At 44.9% G+C, this 19,915-nt stretch overlaps 1 protein-coding gene across 1 annotated transcript in view; it reads right to left on the bottom strand.

Moving 5' to 3' along the window:
- LOC138487758 (zona pellucida-like domain-containing protein 1) overlaps positions 1-19,145 on the bottom strand; it is a 96,993-nt gene extending 77,848 nt beyond the window's left edge. Inside the window, exon 1 of the mRNA XM_069614311.1 lies at positions 19,100-19,145. The gene's annotated coding sequence lies outside the window, so the exon portion shown is untranslated. The remainder of the gene's footprint in view (positions 1-19,099) is intronic.
- Between the last annotated feature and the right edge of the window lie 770 nt (positions 19,146-19,915).

Raw genomic sequence — 19,915 nt, 5'->3', positions numbered from 1 at the left:
GGCCAATGTTGGAACAAACCTCAATCTGATATTACTACAAGTAATTAAACATGAAGCTATCAACTCCAACTCGACAATTTACGCAGCATTCATTGACCTAAAAATGGCTTTTGACGCAATCTCGCGGGAAAAACTATGGTCGAAACTTAGAACATGGAACTGTCCATCGGACATCCTAGAACCGATTATTCTACTGTATTCAAAAACCACAATAAAAGTTAGATTGTCGAGACAAGGAACTACCACACCTGCCATACCAACAGAAAACGGACTCAAACAAGGCTGTCCACTCGCAGCGACACTCTACAACTTGTTCACTGCTGATATTGAAGACCATCTAAAATCACACAAAACCAATCCCCCTAAAATCAACTCGATCCCAGTGCCAGTCATGGCATACGCCGATGACATCGTGTTACTAGACAAAACACCGACTGGGTTACAAACAACACTGGCAGACCTAAGCCAGTACATGAAAAAAAATGAATTAACGATCAATACGGAAAAAACAAAGACAATGACTCTCACCAAACCACTAAAAAAAAGAACAAACCAGCGTATCTTTACGATCGACAATGTTGAACTAGAAAATGTTACTGCGTTTAAATACCTTGGGATCATAATAAACCAGTCTAAATCAGAAGAGCAGTGGCTAGACAAAATCGAACAAACATCCCAAACGCTATCAAGACAAGGCTGCCTCCTTCACAGAAAATACGGCAAATTCTCCTTCAAGCCAATTATCTCCTACTACAGACACAAGTACATTCCGATTCTCACCTATGGTACTGAAGCAATGCTGAACGCTCAGAGAGTCAACTGGACAAAATATGAAGCGGCTTTCTGGCGCAAAGTCCTTCGCCTCACGCAAACATTTCCAATGCCAAGAATACGCTACGAATTGGCAACTCAATCTATTGAATCAGTCGTACAATGGAAAAGACTAGACCTTTTTCGCAAAATATTGACAGACGGGAAAACTCCAGCAGTTCAAATACTGCGACATAAAGAAAACACCTTCAACATGACAATATTGCAAAAATGGAAAGACACAATGAGAAAAGAAATGGTTAGTGAAAATATCACAGAAGAACTACTCATACTTCGCCCACAACACGCAAAAACAAAACTGTTGCACAATGACTGGATAAAGACCATTCAACAAAAAAATACCTACAAACAGAACCTACACTGCACAAAAGACAACAGGAGAATCCACGAACCACCAGCCTACCTGCAAACCTTTCCAGACCAAACTATTCGAACAACATTTCTAAAAATTCGCCTAAACATACTTCCTACAAAAGCATACCTAGCTACAAAAAGACAGATCAAGCAGGAAGACAACTATTGCAGGTTCTGCAAAGACCAAAAAATCGAGGAAACCATATTCCACCTCGTCATGGAATGTAACGAACTCGCGTCACAACGCAAAGAATTTGGTGCCTTTTACCAATTCTCATCGATACAAATGTGTACGCAAGAAAGATGGACCGCTCTCCTCAGCGGCCACAACAACAAGTACACTTATACAATTGCTCTCTTTTTATCTTCTATACTCGAACTAGACAAACAAAATTAAAAAAAAAAAAAGCCAATCCAACTTAACCAAATGATGAAAAAGTTTTCAAATAAACTACAGCATCAAAAAAAAAAAAAAAAAAAAAAATCAACAAATACGGAACTACACATATGCTCAGCTATCTGTAGTCCTCTGTTTTTTACCCGCAAATTGCTTTTTACTGCAAAACTAATATATGACTGGCGGTCGCGCTCCACCCGTTAAATAGAGATAGAAAATAGGTCTGAGTCCGCAAATGGATTCTTAATCAAAATTCAAAGTGCAGCTGGTATGCAAGTAGTCGAAATTTCTTTAATAAACAAAAGATGTCAGCAGACACATGTTTCGACATGCGTCGTTTTCAAGGCTGGCAAAATGACATGGTTACAAGCAAATCAACAGCACAATTCATTGTATACTGTGAAATACAAGTGATGAAAGTAAATTGGACAAAATGTCCCAATAACAAAATAATGAATTGTACTGCATTGGCACAATAATAAATAGTTGATTAAAGTAATTACATACCCATGTAATATATCCATCGTATTTGTTAAATTGGGGGTGGGTGGAAGGACAGAACAAGAAGAAAGACATAGGGGGTCATTCCGAGGTTGGAGGTAAGGGAAAAATTATGCCGGTAAAGGATTACCGGCATCGCTTACCGCTCCGGGCTATTCCGACCTGAGACCCCGCTATTAGTGGCACTGTTAATAACGGTGCCTCTAATAGCTGCATGGGCGCGGGCACGCGGCCCATCATACCGTCAATACTGGCATGCCGCTAATGGGAGGAAATCACAAGACAGGCAGACAAGCAAATACCGGCATCATGACGGCGCTAATAGAGGATACCGGCATGCCGATAATGCCGGCATCTCGAACCAACCGTAAAAAAGCTATGTGCAATGTTCCCAACTGCCACAGATGCACACAATCAGCACAGGTGGAGGCAATGGAGTCTGGGCCAGTACGAAAGGAGCACACCCACACACCACACCCCTTCCCACACCAAGATGTTACTAATAGTAGTAGCAATACTGGAGCTGCAGGACATACTTGCATTGCAACACCAGCAACAACAACAGCAACAGCAGATACCACTGAGGAGACGCAAGAGGAGAAGGAGGGTGAGACAGGCCCAGCATGCCCCACCAGTGCAGCCAGCGGCACCACGCAGGCAGCCCCCAAACCCTTGTATCAGAGCCAGTCCTTTCAACCTAACCCCGGAGCAGATCCACACCCTGTACCGGGACACCATCACCACCATTGTGGACATGATACACAATGACATTGTCCGCCTCATTGAAATACGCACCGCCATCCCCCCTCTACTGATGGTGGTGTTGGTGCTCCACTTCCTTGCCACAGGCACCTACCAGCACACATTGGGGCACATGCATGGCATATCACAACCCTTATTTTCTCGCATTCTGAACCAAGTGCTGGATGCCCTTGTCAAGCACACAAGGGACTACATATCCCTACCACATACTCCCCAGGAGATTCTTGACACCAAATTTGCCTTTCATGCACTGGCAGGCATGCCAAATTGTATAGGTGCCCCCGACTGCACGCACGTGGAGTTGGTGGTCCCACATGCCATGGAGGGGGTGTACCGCAACCGCAAGCAATACCACTCCATCAATGTGCAGATGGTATGTGACCCCAGCAAGATCATACCACATTGTTGTGCCCGATATCCTGGATCAACTCATGACGCTATGGTCCTGCAAAAATCTAGTCTACCACGCTACTTGGAGCGACATGCAGTACGACGTGCCTGGCTGCTTGGTAAGTTGCATGACAGGCATATGGCACTGATTCGGGGGGAGAGATGCTCACACCACCATGATGTCAATGTTGTTGTCACAGCATGATGTGCACATCACTAAACACTGTGCCCCAAAGCATCCCAAACAGAGCATGACATCCAAATCCCATAGGACAGTAGTAAGGTCGACACCTATCACAACATGACAAACAGTAAACCGCCCCACATCCCACTAAACGTGCACCACTCATCAGCGGACCTCACCTTCCGTAACACCATCCAGCAACATGCAGTGAATATGCACTAAGTTGCTGTCTCCAGCAAATCACCACACTGGACAAGCATCCATGGGAGTGCATTGAACCAAACCACCAAGGGAATCCACTGTCTGTCACAAGGCTGCCACAACCACAGGAATGCAGCATGTCACCATGGCAAAAATAAGTGCTGAATGCCTAACATTGCAGAGCCTACTGCCAACGCTCCAAGTCAGCAATTCCTACAGAAGACAACAAATCACAAATTAGACACGAACACAGCTGAATGCGTACACGATGCATGTGCAACAAGACGGCAGTGCACACCGTATATCATCTTGAAGATGCAACCCACACCATTAGTCCAGGGCCTGAAAATAGCGTGCATACAACCAGGGGCATGTGCATGTGACCAACGATAACCTGCAGGCATGTGTGACTAGTACAGCTGTCCATCATGATTCGACTGACATGTACCTTTTTTTGCCTCCCATGCAGGTGACAGTGGCTATCCCTTGAAGCCGTGGCTCCTCACCCCTGTCCGTAACCCACAGAACAGGCACGAGGAGGACTACAATCGTTCCCACACCTGTACCCGTACGGTCATTGAGCAGACATTTGGCCTGTTGAAGGGAGGATTCCGCTGCCTCAGCCAGTCGGTGGGGCACTCCTTCACAGGCATGAGAAGGTGGCCAAGATCATCATGGCATGTGTAATGCTGCACAATATGTGTATCCGACGGAACGTGCCCCTGCCCCCTGACATTGAACTGCTACCACCTTGTGATGATGAAAGGGATGAAGAAGATGTGGCTGCACATCATGGCGGTGCCTATGCACAGGAGGGACGTTATGTGCGTCAGTCAGTGATAGCACAATATTTCTGACACACATGGCTGCAGAGGGTGACATGATAGTTTGACAGAGGGAACTGGGTGTGAGAGTAAATGTACACTATGCACTGTATATGAATAAATGACACATGCGCAATGATGAATGTCCACTCAAGATGTTTTTTTTTTCACACAACGAGTGTATTGAAATTTACAATTAAGAAGAAGAAGAATTTACAATGAAGAAGAATGTGCAGGTCGGCGCAGGGTGCGCACCGACCTGCACAGTGGGCTGGTCTAGGTTGAGCTGGAGGAGGATGGTGTGGCCGCCTGCTCCATCTAGGGTGCTGAACGTTCAGCCTCCATAGCATCAGCGATGCAGATGAGGACCTGCCACAGGGCGGATACCTCCTTGCACAGACTACTTGTATTGTCTGCAAAGATCTTGCCCAGGGAGGCGATGTTGTTGGCAATTATCTTGCCCAGAGAGGAGGTGTTTTCATGCCACTCAAGTCTTGATTGGGCATTGTCATCCACAAATTGACACACAAGGCCAATCAGCTCCTCGTGCTGCTGTGGCCCCGCCGGTGCACCTGTGGAGGTGGACGGTGCTTGGGTGTCATGTTCGGCTTCAATGGGCTCCACTATGGGACTCATGGCTCCTTGATTATACTCCCTCCCAGATGGCTCCGGGGTGGTGGTGTGGTCAGACTCTAAAGATGTGATCTGGGGGGGATGGTGCTGGACTTGGTGTGCGGGGCGGTTCAGAGGATTCGTCCTCCATGGGCACCCACACCTCTTCCTGCGCCTCCTCCTCAGCCAGGGGTGCTGTGGCTGTCGCCTCCCCGACTGAACTGGACTCTGCTGAGTGTGGATCCTCAGCTGTGTCCTGTGGCAGTGTGACAGGGGTTGCGGCTTCTGTCTCGACGGCCCTTGGCAGCACCAGTGGTTTCCTTGGTGGTGCATGGTGGGCTTTTGAGGTCGAAGGCCTGTTGGCCTCATCCCGGGCCCTCTTCCGGAGTGTGGTTGGCTGTGGGGGTGAGTCCTGCGCCTTGCTGTCATGGTCTGAGCCTGTGGGGGGGAAGAGAGGGACGGCATGAGTGATGGTTTGATAGGCATCATGCACACATTTGTATAATTGCTCATCTACACAATTGAGGGTAATAGGCATTTGAGTTTGGATGATCACGTTGCTTGCTACATGGGTGGGCAATGCAGGCATACATCGGGGTCACTCATGTTGGGGCCTGCATGCAGTGTGACTTGTGTCATTTACATCTTTGTGTGGTTTGTGTTAGGTACGGCATTGCCTTGCTGCAGGCAACTGCATGTGTCTGTGTTGTGACCGACAACTTTGCTGGGAATGTGTGTGTATTGGGCCATGGCTTGCCTCCTTGGACAGACATATTGGTGGACTTTCATCAGATTCTGCATTACAGTGTATTCTTAGGACACTCACCTCCATCCGCCGATGTCGTGGCACCATACTCCATGTCTCCAACCCCTTCTATGGCCTCCATGCCGATCAGGCTCGCACAGATGTCCTCCCAACGGGCCAGCTTAATGGGAGAACTTGCTCCCCCGCCAGTTGACATGGCCTGGCTCCTGTTGGCCGAGAGGATATTGCAGACCCGCATGCGCAAGTCATTCCACCTCTTCCTGCAGTCCTTTATTGTGCGGGGGTGTTACCGACCGCGCTTACTTTTTGCGCCACCAGTGCCCAGATCTCCTTCTTACGGATTATGGCCTCCCTCTTGAGGCTCTGGGCAAAAACAACATCTGCATTTTCTTCCAGGGTCTCTACTAGCATGGTCAGCTCATCTTTATTAAAGCGCCCCTTGCGCTGGCAGGAGGCGCCCTTCTTCACAGCCTTGGGCTTTGTGGTATTGTAGTGATTAGGATTTCTCACACAGCAGTATCCTACAGGTCCTGGCTGCTGAGGATGGCAATGGATTGTGTTTTTAAAGATGGCTGCCATGCTCCTTCCCGTTCCTGTGCAATGACGCTACTTCCGGTTCCACTTATTTACGGCGACCGTTATTAGCGGTGACCGCTATTAGCGGTGGCCGCTAATGCCGCATTGATTCATGCCGGTAGTGCAATCTGCACTTTCAATGATGCCGCTAAGGGCCTTTTACGGCATGGCGGTGATGCCCTTACCGGCATGGCACAATGCTTGTGCGCGCAAAGTCGTAATAGCCCTCTATTAGCGGGCTGTTACCTACACGGACACAGTATTTACTCCATGCCGGCAATGACAGTTACTTACCTCCAACCTCAGAATGACTCCCCATAGTCTTGTAAGTTTTAGTAACTTGATTATCAGTTATCAAAAACACAATTGAATTAGTGTGCAATGAAGGCGCAACGTGACACCCCCATGGATGCAGCATATGGCAACCTTATTATTGGAAAAAATCCACCAAAGCGTGAGGTGAAGTTATAAAGGAAATTGGAGCTAGCAGAATTCATCTATTCCGAGAGCGATGCTGTACTTGGAAAAGATATGGGATTTAACGCAAAATGTGTGAGTTAACATAAAGGACTGGTATATCACCAGCATCTTAAATTCATATACAGTGGTTAACTTAGAAAGAATTTACCATGGAGGATTCCCAGACGGTGAAATACTCCAGCGTGATCGCCTTGTGAATGCGAATGAAGTAGTGTCACATGGCAAATATATCAATGGGGACTAATAACTCACCAGACGTTACAGATTTATAGAGAATAGTATGCTGTAAGAAGGTTCGCCATAATGAAGTCACGGATGGTGAAAGACTCAACTGTGAGCAGGATTCTGTAAACAGAGAGTAATGCTGTTTTGTTATAAACAGCTGGTAATGTATTTATGCTGCGATACGTTTAGAGGTGTAATAGAATATCTCCAGAACACTCACCACGTTACTTGAATTGCATCCTTAAATGATAAAATGGTGTCAGAGTCTAAGGGTGTGTCCTGATGGGTCCAAAAATAAGGTTGAAATCATGAAGTGAAAACCTGCTGGTCAAAGTCAAATAGCCTCATATAAGTATCAAGATTAGAATGTTGTAAAGCTAGTTATCCTGTGTCTGTCCAATTAAATTATTCTTACCCGAGGGTTACCCGGTGATAGTGCCATCTATTAGGGACTGGATGCCCGCGTGCTCATGTAGAAGTCAAACGCGCGAGTGAATGAGGAACTAATGTATAACTTGTAATGGTGATGCGTGCGACATTACGATCAGCAAAGCTTGCTGTAATGTCCATCGCATGCAGCGCGCGCATGTCTCAAGAAACCACATATCTTCGAATGCGCTCATGTCTCGGTAGAGTTGTCAATACTAAAAGCGAAAGTGAAATGGTGTCACACACCGTAAAAATCAGCCTGCAGTAGATGCTTATCATGGTTGCGCAGTCTTGCACGGATTATACAAATGCAAAGAGCATTTAGACAGATTGCCATACTGGTCTCAAGGAAGTTTAAGCATATATGTCTCACATACTAGAGGTTAAGATTAAATGCCCAATGCAGATAATGGGACCTCTATTAAGAGTGTAATAACTGATATTTGAAAATTGTTAGTGAGCTGTAGGAAGGGAGTTGGTTCCTGGTTACCTTAAACAAACTACAGCTACCACAATTCCTTGAGACCTATTGAGACAAATTTGAAACACCTGAAAAGACAGCCTCCCTGATGATTGTAAGACACACAAAATGCTTGCAGGAGAACAGCAACTTGAAATGCAGCAGGCATCTAACACTGGGAACCAGAGTGCACTCCTCACCCACCCTCTGATTTTCTACAAAATTAGTGAGCTGTAGGCAATTTTAATGGGAAATGAAGAACAAAGGCAACATTTGCACATGGGTCTCCACAACGGATGGTGGGATGTAACTTGATCATTTAGGATTATGCATGAGATGCAATATTAGAGGTGACATATGATAGCCACATTCAATGGGTGCCACACTGCGCGCCTCAGGGCACACTGTGTAGTCTAAATTGTTACTATTATACACAGAGTTTGTAACAATTACTGTTATAAGCTGGTGAACTTGATAAGATGAATTATTGGCAATGTATCCATTAAGCACATATCATAGCAATTAAATTGTTGCTATTCCACACAAAGTTTGCAATAGTTGTTGTTGCAGATTGGTGAACTCCATAAAGTAAACTTATGGGAATTAGTCAATTGAGCACATAACATTACAATAATCAGATTGGCTGGTAGAATGGTATCAGGAACAAACAATTAATTCACAGAAAGACATACATCTCATGATCCGTATTTAAACCAAGTGAGGAGCATCTCAAAAGACAGATGCACTTGGCTTCCATTTGTCTCAATTTTAGTTGAATGTTGCCCCCCCCTTTTGCCCTTCTTGGCTCTCATAAAACCATGTGCAGTTTGCCAATGAACTGCTAGCGGCAGTTTAGGGTCTGACTATTTAAGCTTGCAATATGCTCCCTGATTCTAACCCGTAATTGTCTGATTGTTGAACCAAAATAGATCTTACCACATACACATAACAAAGCATACAGAACATACGTTGTGCGACAATTGATAAAGTCTGTAATAAAGAGTGTTTGATCAATCTGGTCTGTAAATTCTGTGGTGCCTTTATGTGTATTTCTGCACACGGTACAGATGCCACATTTGTGGAAGCCATTAGTTGGATTAAGCCATGCGGTACCACTCTCTTGTTTGTCGTTGGCAGATTGGAGAAGTGACATGCTATCTTCATCCCTGATAGTTTGTGCCTTGGTAGAAACAAACGTTGGCTTGTCTTCAATGACAGGTCTAGTATCCTGATCTAAAAGTAAGAGATTCCAATTTCTCTGAAGGAGTGCGTACAAGCAATGCAAGTCTTGTGAACATTTTGTCAAAATATCCACAGTTTGGATTGGCTTGGTGGCTTTATTGGATGAGAGTAGAGTGGTTCTTCTTTCAATCAATTTGTATTTACACATACTGGTCATGATATTTTCTTGTGATGTGTGTTTCTTCCATCTGTGCCATAAACAAGTTTGCAAGGGGGATATTTCGCACCAATGGCTACTCCCATAGTCTGGGCATAATACTTTTCAATAAACAGAAAGACATTGTTGTTTAGAGTTAATTTTTAGCATTTCTAAGTGTGTACGATGTGATGTTGATTCATTTCGGAAAGTGTAGTCCAGTGTAGCGATTGCGAGATCATGATTAATGCTCGTGTATAATGCTGTTAGGTCTAAGGAAACCAAAAAAATAGTGTTCTTGCCATTGGATATTTCATAGACTTTATAACACATGCGTGGCATCTCTAAGGTATGATGGCATTATTAGTACATACTTTTTAAGGGCATTATCCAAATATTTGAAGATTCCCTCAGTCGCCCAGCCAATACCACTCATAATGGGTAGTACTTCAGGAAGTCTGTCAAAGGGTTTATGGATTTTACGGAAAAAGTACATAGTGGGAATGGTTGGCTCAGTCATGCGCAAATATTTCTTTTCATAATCTGTCAGGTAGCCAATAGTGTGCCATTGATTAATCATTGCCAACATATCCTTTACAATGTTCTTAGCGGGATTTCCCTGTAGAGTTCGATAACAATTGGGATTAGCTAGATGTGTATTGGCCATGTCGATGTGGTCTGATGTATTAAGAATTACAACATTGCCCCCTTTATCCGCCTCTTTGATGACGATAGTGTTGTCGTGAGCTAGTTTGTCAAGGACAATCTGTTATCCATTGCTGAGATTTTAAAAGAGCCTGTTTCTCCTGGAGGCACTTTTGTCCATGTGTTTGTGAATGTCTGGGGTCAATGCCTGGTGGAAAGTCTCGATTACATTGTCTGTACCAAAGTACGATGTAAATTTAGATGTGGGTGTAACTTCATCTAACTTAAACAGTCTCTCATATATCCCTAAGTCTTTGCAGATGGTGTGCTGGTCTGTAGATGAATCCTCATCAAGGGATAAAAGAGCCAGAGTATCTTCAATATCTTGGATTGTAAGAGAGCTTAAAGGGTTGAAGGGTGGTTTTGGTATAAATATCTTAACCTGTGTAGCAAAAACATTTTAGTTTTAATTTTCTGATACATTTGAATAGATCTATCTGAAAGGCAACAAAGCTGGTATATGAACTTGGTGTGTAAGAGAGTCCTTTGTTAAGCACAGATATTTCTGTCTCCGTTAGAATTATATCTGACAGATTCACTACTAAGTTGCTAATATTTACCTCGCCTGTTGTTTCCTGGTATTCAAACGTGTTAGGATTGCTCTGTGCCCAGCGTCTGGGTCTGGGATTCCAAACCCCCTCCTACTCCTGATGTGGTGGTGGGTGTTGTGATAATAGATGTTGGAGGGTTTTGAAACCTTACTTGCTTGAGGATTCTCCGAGTGCCCCTTTTGTGTCACCTTATTTGGTCTAAAAAACCATTACCCTGGGTGGTAATAGCTCTTGAAGCGTTAGTGACTTCTTCTGAGTCCCGATCCAAACTAACCAGAGTGATATTATGTGTGTTTTCTCGCGATTTGCAAGTCATATTATCAGATTTTGCCTGGAAAATCCTATCTTGTCGATAATCTTTGTCATCTCTGAAGTACTTTCTACATTTTCTTAGCTTGATTTCATCCTGATATTCGCTCAGGATCTCATTCATTTTCTCATCGTTTTTCTCTTTGTGGCTTCTGCGTTTCATTTTCCCATAACCTCGACTACAGCCGCAATTATCTCTTGCATCGAGAGAAAAACAAGATGGCGGTCGTTTCATTTCTGAAAACCGTGATCCTGCAATGTACCATGGGAGATATAACTATAATTTTTGAGGAATGGTGCACCCCCTTCGCTGTCAAATTTTAAAATAACCACAGCACGGAATAACCCCAAACAATGCCAAGTTGTTTGGGACCTGGTCCAAATCCGTCCAGCGTTTTGGGCTGTGCGCTTTGGCAAAAAATGACCTTTTTTTTCTACGGGAAAATGAATGGGAAGTAGGCCGCACTTTTGGAAAATAAATTGTTTTTTGACGCTTAATAACTTTTTGATTTTTTAACAAATCTTAACCGAAATGTTGCAGTCTGGGGGACCAAATCCGTTGCTCGAATCAAAAGTTATTAACAATAGAATTTTCATTGGTTCCTATATGTCTCCGACTCAACTTAACTATAGGGTGGCTATCGCTGCCCATAATATATATACATATATATTGAAAGCCAGCTTGAACTGCAGAAATAAGCCCATGTTCCTTTCCTGCCTTCTGTGCTTTTCCCCGAGATGCTTGTTTTGGGGGGCTTGCGGGCGGTGCACCTGGGCCCCAGTTCCTACCTGTCTCTGACCTCCATCTCTACCTGCCAGTAAGTCACATTCTGAGAGAAAATCTTCATCTTTAATGCAATTATGGCGAACCCTGAAAAATTCCCCACCAGGTATGTTATTTATGGTAGATTTTGGATGACAACTTGCAGAATGTAAGGTTGAATTGGCTTCGGTTGGTTTGCGAAAAGTCTTAGTATTGATTATGCCTTCGGAGATAAAAAATGTTCAAGTCCACAAAGTTCATTTGCTTGTTATCACAGTGTCCTGTAAATTTAATGCCAAACAAATTCCATGTACCATGGGAGATATAACTATAATTTTTGGGGGAGAGGGCATCCCCTTCGCCGTCAAATTGTAAAATAACCACAGCACGGAATAACCCCAAACCATGCCCAAGTTGTATGGGACCTGGTCCAAATCCGTCCAGCGGTTTGGGCTGTGCGGTTTGGCACAAATTGACCTTTTATGTCTACAGGAAAATGAATGGGAAGCAGGCTGCACTTTTTGAAAATAAATTGTTTTTTGACGCTTAATAACGTTTTGATTTTTCAACAAATCTTTACGAAAACGTTGCAGTTTGGGGGCCTAATACGTTGCTCGAATCAAAATTTATTAACAATAGAATTTTCAGGGGTTCCTATGTGTCTCTGACTCACCTTAACTATACGGCAGCTATCGCTGCCCATAATATATATATACATATATATTGAAAGCCGGCTTGAACTGCCGAAATAAGCCCATGTACCTTTTCTGCCTCCTGTGCTTTGCCCTGACATGCTTTTTTGGGGGGATAGGGGCGGTGCACCTGGGCCTCACTTTTCTACCTGACTCTGACCTCCATCTCTCATTTAGATTACCGCAGTGACCAGAAATCTTAGTCCCTTACTCGTCTGTCCTGTCTCCTACCTCTCTATGCTCGTCTCCTGGCCTCCTGCATCATGGCCCCAGAAACAGTAAAAGGACAACCACCATTTGCTGTTTCTGGTGTCAGCCATTTTTGGTTATATTTTCTTTTTAAGGAAATCGGGCATGCGTAAAACTATTACCCCGCCTCTGCCTCCTCCACATACCCTCCCGGACAAATGTCTTGCATGCTATTCGTGGTAATTACCTGATTCTGTGGGGGGGGGGGCAGAAATGGGCCTTAACCCTCGCTTCACGCTGGCCTAGGGCTCGGGCGGGCAGACTAATAACTCAATGTTAAAAGTGGCCTTTATAGCTTTACCAGTGTTTAATCAACAACACTTCACTAAATGAACGACCAGCATCTGCACAATATTGAAGAAGCTTTGCTCTTGGGGAATTCCTTGCACGCAGGAGTGACACTCCCTCATCAGACGAACAGCCACCAAGACACATCAAAGACTGTAAAAATGTTTACTCAACTAATGGTGGGTTCAGAGGTTACTATCAGTGCGAAAGCCTCAAATGCCATGGCGGGACTACAACCCAAAGCTGAAACCAGGCCTGGTTAAGTCTTTAGCCTAGCAGAAGACTGGAAAGAATAGAAGGGGTTTGGGTTAAGTTGTAAAACAGTTATTTGTTACGCCATTAAGACATCAGGCTGTTATCAGAACGCAAACTTGTCACACGCCACTATCCTCTGGTGAATCATAATTCACTTTCGGCAAGTAAGAAATGGTGCACCCTTTGCACGTGGAGAAGTAGCATACAAGCCAGGGGTATAGTGCCTATTACATCTGGCTAGTAGCTTGCTGCTTGACATGCCCTCCCTACTATTGTTAACCAGTGATCAGTTCTCCATCCCTACCCTTCATTACCTTTCTTCCTTGTTCATATGTTTCATAACTATTTGAACCTAAATCCCCCTTTACACCCTAACACATTCTGCTGTCCTTTCCTTTTCTCTCGTAGACCAAGGTCTGGATAACTTTAGCAAGGGCACAACATGCAATCAGGTAAGCCTCTGTGCTGTTAGACCACTAGGACCAAACGACCATAAATCTCTTTTAGATATTCTCTTTGTATCCTAATATATTGCACAGACACCCATCCCAAGACCCACACAATTTGATAACACAAAACATTTCATACTACTTGGTTGCCCAGGATTACACAGCTTCCTTTCACCCGCCTTCCCACGTGTGTCATTCGTTTTCACCCAGCACTGTCCAACCTGGACCTTAGCCCTTTGGACAGCAGTCCCAGAATAACTATTTTGCTGCTGTTTGTTTTGTCAGACTATATGTAAGCACTATCAAAATAATATATATAGTCAAGGGCTACCCCTTTCATAGGCACAGAGGAGGTACAACTCAACTACAGTGATGCAAGATTTACATATGCTAGCACAGAGATCAAGGTAGGTGTGTCATAAAACAAAGTTTAATTGTTGACCAAAAAGAAAATTAAAAATAGGCAGAGACCTATATAACCCAAAAGATATAAGATACAAATAGAACCAAAAATTACAATTGTGGGTTAGTAACAAAAGTGCTATTTCATGGGCTGCTGTGAGGGTAGCAGTACGAAGTCATTGTAAGCACCCATGCTTCAAGGGGTTGTTTGAGCTCATACTGAAGCCATACACTACAGTTCATAACAGCTTATATTAAACTGCCCTCAAGCAAACTCATGTATCTGCAGACGCCGTATAGCATGTGTCTCACTGTCCACACTATTCCTTCACCTTCTCTGCTGATTGGAGTTTCATGCATCCAAGCTGCCAGAATCACTGCCCCTCCCTTCTTTGTTAATGTATCTTTCCTTTATTGGTACCCCCTTTCCCTTTCTAACTATATTCCCCTCCTTCACTGACTGGCAAGGGCCACGTATGTCTCTTCTGGAACTAACTTTGATGCATTGAGACCACTCTGGTAGAGATTTGGTGCATAACACATAACATCCTGGGGGGACAAACAATTCACCCAAGATCACACAGTTTTGTCAAATGTGGATGTTTGAAATAGTATTAAGATGATGATGTGATACAAATTAAGAAATTACATGGTAAAAAATTGTTTACACAAAATTCCACAAAGTATGTGAGCAATAAAGCAGATTCCTGTATTGTCCTCACCCTGCGCGGGGGTCTTTAATAAATCTTGCACTTATCTGCTAACTACCTGTAGGCAGCATTGTGATTCAGTATCTTTTATGTTCTTTTACGTTCCTAAGTACTATGAAGTTGACCAACAAGGCATCACTGTAGCGCTATACAAAACACAAAACAAAATATTAATATAATGCACTGGGAAAGGGTCCTGGATAGACCCATGTTGACTACATATATAATTATTGCTTCTTTTCCTGGTTATGGACATCTCCAGACCTATACAACTCCCTTTACTCCTCTATGAGAAGCAAGGCCTTCTTCGGGCATTATGGAATTATTTCTAAAAAGGTTATGGAAGTGAAGTACAGCACACATTCTAATTTCTCTTACCGTTTTTTCTTGACCATTTTAGATCATGGTTTGTGCGATCTATTGTTTCATTCTACTTTTGGAAAATCGATATCATTTGAAAGGTCCAGTTCGAACTTCTTAGTAACCCAATATGGCTATCAACCCCAACACGAGCATAGGCTGGCACAGGAAAAGCCAGGGCCTCGGCGAGTGCTTTGGGTCATTCCCCCGAAAAGGGGGTAATTGCAATTCGCACTCCGGTGCTCTGTCTGGGTACAAATAGTTTTTGGCCCATGGAGAGTTCTTCGCTGATTGCGTGAGCCTAATCTCCCATGAAAATGTTTTTTAAAAGATGTCCACCGCCATAGTAAATAGAAAATGAACTGAGTTCCTCTTCTATTTTCATTGCAGGACCTCCGATGATAGGAGGGAACACCGGACCGGAGTAGAAAGCTCCAGTCCTGCAGGTAAGTGGGAAGGGAGGGAAAAGATGGGGAAGGGTGCCTTGGAGTATTTGGGGAGTGTGGGGGTATAGGGAGGCAACAGATAGAATCTCCCTGTTACCTCCCCAAAATCATGATGGCGGCACCCAGGGAAGGGCCTTGGGTGGCTGTAAAAACACAGGTGGTACACTGTGTATTCTCACATGCATTTCCAGCCACCTAATTCTCTGACCGCCCTTCCCCGGGTGCGAATAATTAATATGCATGCATATCATTCATTATTTTATAGGGCAGGCCATGGTTATGAGATGGCCTGGGCATTTTGGTTTACCATCCCTGGGCATTGGCAGAAAACCTCAGAATTTCATTTGTTGACAACGAAGTCTGCTCTTTTCTATCGAAATAATCCACTACACTAAAACAGACTCTTCACGTGGCTGGTCAATATTGGCTGGTTGAGACGACACAAAATGCCTCCGCCTACAACACCAATCAGGCCCTGGCTTGGCTGACTTCTTTCCTCTCCGATAGTCCCTCCCAGGTCCAACTTGGGTCCTTCCTCTCCTCTATTTCTATCTCTACCTGTGGGACACGGTCAACCATGCCATCCTGCTCAACCGTCTCCGTGATAACCTGGGTATCACTGATCAGGCCCTGGCTTGGCTGACTTCTTTCCTCTCCGATCGACCCTCCCAGGTCCAACTTGGGTACTTCCTCTCTTCTATTTCTATCTCTACATTTGGTGTTCCCCAGGGAGTCTAACCTCTCTCCCTGGCTGTTCAACCAATACCTGGCACTTCTTGCCCACCGCATTGCCGCTCTGTACCCCAACTTTCAGTGCTATGCGGATGACACTCAACTCATTTTCAGGCTCCCATCTGCCACCTCCTCTCCTTTTCTCATCTCTGACTGTCCGCTATCCAGGAGTGGTGTGCCGCTAATGATCTCTGCCTTAATGCCAGTAAGACCGAGATTCTCCTCATCCGCACACCGGCTCCCTCCTTTCCTGTCACTCTCTGGCTGGCCTCTCTTGGCCCTCTTCGTGGTCTCACCTGTGAGGCTAAAAACCTCAGGGTCATCTTCAACTCCACACTTTCCTTCTCTCTGCACATCTCTGACATCTCTAAGAAGTCGCACTACCAGCTGCACCTCCTTGGAGGTATTCTTCCTTTCCACTCCTTCCCCCAGAAGCTCACTGTCTCCAGAGCTCTGGTTCTCTCTAGGCTGGACTATTGTAACAGCCTCTTTCTAAATCTGCCTGCTTCTACTCTCCGCCCTCTGCAACTTATCCAAACTTTGAGACTTTGTCCTTGGCCTCAAGCCCAGGGATCGTATCTCTCCAAGACTGAAATCTCTGCACTGGCTCCCAGTGGCGGCGAGGATTAAGTTAAAAACTCTCTGCATTGTCCATAAGGCCTTCTGGGGCCTGGGACCTTAATACCTTCAACTCTCTCTTCCTTAATATCTTCCTTCTCAAGCTCTTTGCTCATCCGCCTCCAACTCCCTCAGGGTTAGTCGCTTCTCCAAGCAGCGAGTTGGTGGTAGATCTCTTTTTTCAGCTGGGGCCTCCCTCTGGAACAGACTCCTTGCCTCTCTGAAACTTGAGGAGAACCATCTCCGGTTCAGGAAGCACCTCAAGACCTTCCTCTTTGCTTCTGGTTTCTCTCCTCCTCTCCCCTGCTGAGCTCCTGGCTGAATCTGTAACTGCACTGGTTACCCGGTCACCCTCTGATCTCAGGCCTGGTCCCCTCCCCTCCAGTTGCATAACTGCACTGCTCCCCTGGCAACCCTTGCACTCTGGGGCTGTTTCTGTATCCCTACAGCCCTTACTAGCACTTGACCCCTGTTGCCTACACTTGCACTTGCCACTCGCTGGCCGCACTTTTATTTATTGTCTTTATTTATTTTAACGTAATCCTATGTACTGCACTGCCCCCCTCCTCTCTCCCGCTGCACTTTTCCCCTTCCCCACCTCCCCTGCACTTGCGTGATCTCAATGTCACCTGGCCTAGTAGGATCATTGTCTGTCTTCCCTCCGTTTCCCCTCCCTTGCCTCGTTGCGCCTTGAAACACTTGTGTATAGGCGCGTTATAAACGCCATATCATACCATATCATTCTTTTTCCAACTAGTCAAACAGCCATGATTGTTTTAGCTTTGCTTATACCTATTGAGGCAAAACTAGTGGAATAGTATGTCTGGAGAGAGGGGTGGCACTGCAGGGGCAGAGAAAGTCGATAGCTGTGCTGAAGCTCCTTAGTTTTGCCTCATAGTTGGTGTTTTAGCACCACCATTAGTTTTGACGTGTCTTACGTATGTCGTGTAGGCAAATAGTAACTACGCTAGCACCACCATTAGTTTTAGTTAATAGGCGGTGAACTATGACCCAGTTAGGCTTCATAGTTCTTGGTCATGGACGGCGCTTGAGCCCCACCATTAATTTTGGCTTCTGCCTGGCACTTTAGCTCTACCATACGGAGATACAGCAATGCTACTGAGGCGCACATGTTAGAAACAGTTTCCGACTGGCCCCAAGTCACCTGGCAATTTAGCCCACAGCGCTTTGCATGCTGGACTTTTAGTTTTGCCTTTTCCAACATAGGTATGGGCCTGCGAGTCCCAGCTTGCCGATTGCTTTAGCCTACACAGCTGGCCGTGATAAAGGCGCCCCTGAGACATGGTCTATTCTCAGAGCGGGCATGCACACAACATTATGCACTCAAGATTGCCAAAGGAATCAAGGTATGCAGGCTACAAACATGCACATTATTCAAGGAGTTGTGGCCTAGTGGTTTTAAGTCAACACTCGTGTTACCAGTACACCAGAGTTGGAATCCCCGCCTTCTCACCTGGCCACCTTGTTTGATCTTGGGCAAATCACTAATTCTCAAAATGCCTCAGTTACCATCTCCCATAACTGGATGGGCTGAGAAATCGGATAACCCAAGAATCAAAGGCTAGAAGAGGAAAAATAAATGTTCCATATATACATATGAAAGTTGGTTCAAGCATAAATATTGCCTGCACATTGAACATAATTTGACATCAAAACTGATCCTAGACTTTAAAAACAATAGTTCCGTAGCAAAGTAACTGTAATTAAGCAGTGTTGATCCATAAAAGTGCGTAGAAACTTAGGCCAGTTTTAGGCTGGCCTGTCTTCAAGTGCTTTCTCAATTACAACAGACCGGAGTATTTTCTAAGGATAATCAGAAAAGGTCAATGTAAGGCATAACATGTTATCTGGGTCACGTCCTACAAGATACACTTCTAAACCTCTAACTGGAAGTCAGTGCAAAGAGCATGGGCCACACGTTAGCTATGGCCGGGTCCAGCCCTGATCTGTGGAAAAGCCACGCCATGGGTGTAATAATGGGTGCACTCATAGACAGCTCGTTCAACAGGCGCGTAATAAGCTCTCCACTTCCTGTTTATTTCCTGAAGAACAATTCTCTCTACGCCCCTGTGCTATAGGCCCTCTGTGCCTTCCTACGCGCGTGTAAACAACTGAGCGCCTTGTAGGCCACTCACACGCGCACAGTAATGCCTACTGGAAGTATATATCGCAATATTACCTCCAGGAAGGCTGGGTGCCCAGGCGTCTCTCTGCTGGCCCAAGTGTCGCTCGCGAGTGAGTGTGTCCTGTACATTACAGGCGTGTATATACAGTGTTAAGTAAGGGAGGAACGCCAGAGCATGGGAACTGATATCGCACTGCAGAGCGAGAACGAGGTTTCCATTTCACGACCCACCCCACCCTGGGACACCCTCAGATGTTTCTGAAAGGCAGTCTGTTCTCGCAGAGAAAGTGTTTTCGTGCACTCACCACGAGATGTTCAGCGGAAGAAAAGAACGACGTGGCGAGTACAAGGCAAACAAACAGATTTCACTTTAAGGATTAGGGAGTTCTGATTTACGTAGCCATCTTTTTTTGGGATAACAGCCACACTAGGACTTGTGTAATTGCTAATTGGAGCATGCTTGTGCGTAGAGTGCAGTGCAAAACCAAGTGGACCGTGGAAGTTGGGATGTTAACCGTGTTATATATTACGCTACACATTTAAGTATTTCTTGGTGCTTAAACGGAGCTATGCCATTACAGAGAAAGTCACCCAGTGCTGTTTTTCCTTGGAATTTTAGGGCTTGCAGTTCTCCTACATTTCAAATGGGAAAGAAAAAAAACTACAAGTCCCACAATTCAAAAAGAAAAAGCAGGACTGGATGACCTTTTCACATATTGCAGGGGGAACTCGAGAGCTCTGCTTACATTTATTTATTTAAATTTATATAGCGCGCGAGCAGCCCAGGGGCATTGAGGCGCTGTTACTTACATAATAGGTTTCTTGTATCACTCAAACCACTGGTACTCATTGTTTCAACCTAAGCGCCCA

Source organism: Ambystoma mexicanum, chromosome 9, assembly GCF_040938575.1.
Source record: "Ambystoma mexicanum isolate Mex_15411 chromosome 9, UKY_AmexF1_1, whole genome shotgun sequence".
Classification (NCBI taxonomy): Eukaryota; Metazoa; Chordata; class Amphibia; order Caudata; family Ambystomatidae; genus Ambystoma; species Ambystoma mexicanum.
The sequence above is the reverse complement of the archived record's forward strand: the minus strand, read 5'-3'. Positions and strand labels throughout refer to the sequence as shown.